Source organism: Echinops telfairi, unplaced genomic scaffold (genome assembly GCF_000313985.2).
Source record: "Echinops telfairi isolate 266 unplaced genomic scaffold, ASM31398v2 ScPeMD7_10;HRSCAF=50, whole genome shotgun sequence".
NCBI lineage: Eukaryota > Metazoa > Chordata > Mammalia > Afrosoricida > Tenrecidae > Echinops > Echinops telfairi.
Genome location: NW_022103907.1, coordinates 12,035,873 through 12,040,343, shown reverse-complemented (window position 1 = coordinate 12,040,343; position 4,471 = coordinate 12,035,873). Strand labels below are relative to the sequence as shown.

The following is a 4,471-nucleotide window of genomic DNA, read 5'->3' as shown; positions in this document are numbered from 1 at the left end:
TTTTTTATTAGGATCTTTAAGTTTGTCCTTATGTTGTCATGGATGACTTCATAATTCTAGTTTTTACATTTAGGTCTTTGATCCATCTTGAGTTTGTTTTTGTGTACGATGCGAGATATGAGTCCTGTTTCATTTTTCTGAAAATAGATATCCAGTTTTGACAACACCATTTGTGAAAATACTATCTCTTCCTCATTTAATATGTTCAGATTTTTGTCAAAGATCAGCTGTCTGTAGGTTGATGGATCTACTCCTGGATTCTCAATTCTGTTCCATTGGTCTACGTATGTATCGATATCATGTGGTTTTGAGATTGAGTGGTGAGAGGACTCCTACTTTGTTCTTCTTTAGTAATACTTTGCTTATCTGGTTTTTCTTTCTTTTTCCGTATGAAGTTGGTGACTAGTTTTCCTCCCTCTTTAAAGAATTATACTGGAATTGGGATCAGGCTTGACTTTTGTCTGTAAATCACTTTGGGTAGTACATACATTTTCACAATGTTATGTCTTCCTATCCAAGAGCAAGGTATATTGTTCTTTTTATGTAGGCCTCTTTTGGTTTCTTGTAATAATGTTTTGTAATTTTTTTAGAGGTTCTTTTGATTTTCAAGTTATATTTACTCCTATGTATTAATTTTTGTTGTTGTTTATTGTAAATGGTGTTGCCTTCCTGATAACCCATTCAGAGCTCTCTTTGTTAGTGTAAGTGATCTGACAGAGTTTGTTAATACTGTACCTTGCCACCGTCCTGATTCTTCCAATTAGTTCCAACAAGTTTTTCTTTGGCTTAGTCTTTGAGGTTTTCTTTTTTAAGAACAGTTTTATAGACACTTCATCCACATGTCATACAATTCAATAATTCAATCATATCAAGAAGAGTTTTACAATTATCACCACAGTCAATTCCAGAGCATTTTCTTCTTGCTTGTGCTCATTGTTAATGCATGCAATGTTAATTCATTTTTTAAATTATGACAAACATACACATAACAAAACATTCTTCAATTCTACAGCTTCTTAAGTCAGTGGTATTGAGTATACTCTTCGTGTTGTACAACCATTATTGATATCCTTTTCCAAATTATTCTACCACAGTGAACTCAATGCCCCCTAAGCAACAACACTCCTCCTTAACCCATGGTAACCATTGGTCATATTTGGCTTCTTTCTTTTAGTAGTTTTCTTAATATAGTATTCACATATCTTACACTTCCATACTTAAATTGCTTTTACAAATAATTATATATACATCATCACAATCAGTTCTAATGATCCCCCCCCTTCTGCTTTCATTGTTTGCTCCCCAAGCTCCCTCTTCCCTCCCCCACCACACCTACCAGTTCCCAATAAACCATTGCATCAGTTATTGTCTCTATGTATCCATTCCTGTGCTTCACAAACTGGGAAACCCAATGGAAACAGTAAAAACAAAAACAAAACAGCAATAAGAAAATAGTAATAATATAGAGATAAAAATAAAGAGTAAGAAAGAAAAGACCACTGTCAATATTTTTAAATCCATAGAAGAAATTTCTGTCATGGAACAAGCAAGTAATATTTGGGCCTAGAACAAATTCAGGTTGGATCAAGGGCGAAGTCAACTGGCCAAAGATCATGTTCAATCCATGGTTCAATCCACCATAACCAAGCTTACAATGATCTTTGTCTGATGGTAAAGTTTTTTGAGTCATCTTTGTGATTTCCTATGTATAGAATCATATCATAAGCTCATGCATAGAGCTAAACTAAACCCACTGCCACTGAGTTGATTTTGATCATGAAACTTTCCCCAAACCAAACATACTGCCATAGAGTCCATTTTGACCCATAGAGACCCGAAAGGGCAGAGTAGAGCTGCCCCTTTGGGTTTCTGAGTCCTTTAAATCTTTGCAGAAATAGACAGACTTGTCTTTCAGCCATCGAGTGGCTGGTGAGTTAGAATCACTGATCTTGGATTAACAGCTTAATGTTTAACCCACTATGCCATCCAATCTCCTTAGTAATCTGGGGTTTCTGAGGCTCTAAATATTCATAGGAGCAGCTAATCTCATCTGTCTCTCAGGGAGCACCTGGTTGGTTTGAACTGCCCACTTTGAGGCTGGCAGCCTAACACTTACCTGACAGCATTGCTAGGGCTCCCTAGGATCACACAGCTATAGTTTTATTTATTCTTTGATAATTAGAAAACTGTTCATTCAGAAAAGTTCAAGTTTGTTGATGTACTTAGTTCTAGTCCAAGCTCTGCCACTTAGATGCTATGCAACCTTGGCCAAAACTTATTTACTAAAACTTGTCAAACTTAGTTTTTATTTATCTTTTGTGTAAAAATGGACAAATAATATTAACGCTCTGTGGATTATATGAGCTACCTCATGTGGAGACCTTAGCACAGTGCCTGGAATGTAAGCTCCTAACACCTGGGACGTTGCTCTTTGAAATCTACATCCAGGGCTTGTTCACCTTGACATCCTGGTGTCTGGTATTTATGAAAAAAATGAAACACTGCACAAGTTACCTTTGTGAAGGTTTTTGACATGTAAATGGAAAATATAAGGGGGCTTTTCTATATCATTATGAACAGAAGCTATTAAGGTAGTTTCAGGGGAATCAGCTGCTTTGTGTTCTTTAAATGGGGGAGCAGCACCCTCTTTACTGATCTTTGAAAGACCCACAAAACCAGAAATTACAAGTAATCAGCTAATTCTCTACCACTACCTTTGGTCTTTTTGGTGGGGGACACAGAGAGCAAGTTTATTTGGCGACTGATGCTGGCAAGTGGTACCCAAGAGAGATAAGATGGGAGAGGTGCTGTGACAGCGAGGAGGCCTTTGGGGGCTACACACGTCTCACACGGGAGATGGCAGAGCTCTGGGTGTGCGGAAAGGGCCATCAGCCAGTCAGCACCATCCGGACGAGCTCCTCATAGCTGACACAGCCATTGCTGTCTTTGTGCCCTGCCACCGACATCTCTACTTCTTCCTCTGTCCTGTTCTTGCCCAATGTGACCAGGACATGCCGATTTCAGCCCCCATGACGGTACCGTTCTTCCCTTCCTGGTCAAACACACAAAGGCCTTCAAGGTCATCCTCGTAGGTGCCCGGGTCCTTGCTCTTGCCCGCAGTCTGCAGCACAGGCAGGAAGTGCTCAAAATCCAGCACCTTCACATTCATCTCACCACTCTTGGGGTTCCCCAGGACCTTGAGCAGCTCGGCATTGGTGGGGTTCTGGCCCAGGGCCCTCAGCACGTCCCCACGCTGGCTGTGCAGGATCTTGTCATCACCTGTTCCGTCAAACAGCTGGGAGGCCTCCTTCTTAAACTCCGTGGTCTGGTTCTTGGTGAAGTCACCCATCTTGTCCGCTCAGGCTTTGGGACCTTTTCTTGCAGTAATGGCCACCACTCCTGTTTTATAACTGGAAAAAGGTCATGGTCAAGAAGTGGTTAATCAGTGGTGGCCATCTTGGCTTGTGTCTTCGCTGGAACTGCCAGCCACCAGTCACGTCAGTGGAGCTGACCCTGATTATCATCAGCTCATTGTCCTGGATCACCCCAAATAGAACATACTTCGGAATATCATTCTTGAGAAACGTGTAAGACTTGATGAAGGAAAGGAACAAGAAAGCATTGTTTTGAAGGATGTCAAAGAAGACGTGCATAAAGTGAGAGACAGATAATGTTCCTCGGGATTCTGGGTCAATCAACATAATGTCCTCAGAGACTGGGACTCCAGAAACGCTGAGCTAAAATCTTGGCCACCCCTAACGGCGGCCTTGCACAGCAGGGCGCATTGAGCTAGCTCCAGCCCCAGCCGCTCCGCACCTCAGCGAGCCTTCATGGGCCTTGGCTGAGTGGTCCTCCCCACAGGTGCCGGAGGAGCCAGGCTGCAAGTTCCCACTAGTGAGCACCCCTGTGATATGGGAATCCTGGAAAAACCAAAGGGGGAAGAGTAATCATTCCCAAGGGGCCTTTTGCCAAACAGCATCAGGGTTGGAGACAACCTGAGGTTCCGGGAACCGTCGTGTATCACTGCCAGGGAAGTAAGATGGAAACCGCTGTCCTTGCCAGGAACTTGCAACCGCCACGGGAGATGCCAGCTTGTTATGTAGCTACAGTGGAAGAGAAAGTGCTCCCACTGCGCGGAGCACAGCCAAACCACCGATCCTGGCAACCACTCGCTTGGAGACAACAAAGACGCATTCACAGGGTTTGGCTCCTTTCCCCTGAATGCTACACCTGAAGCTTCAAAAGTCAGTCATGCGAGGCTGGCCTTCTGGGGCCAGCTGGGAACTACACCTGTGGCACCTGCAGAGGACCGTGCCCCCCCTTCCCCCAGATGTCCCCTCACACACGCCCACACATACTTTCTGGGAATGTCCGGGAATGACATGGGTGATATGTTCTCGTCTTGATTCTGGGAACCATTTTTTGTATCGAGGCCACTGAGCCAGGACAATGATTTGTTATCCCTTTGGCG

General features: G+C 43.2%; 1 pseudogene; it reads right to left on the bottom strand.

The window, feature by feature from the left end:
• Nucleotides 1-2,888: 2,888 nt before the first annotated feature.
• Nucleotides 2,889-3,349, bottom strand: LOC101646394 (annotated as a pseudogene).
• Nucleotides 3,350-4,471: the final 1,122 nt, after the last annotated feature.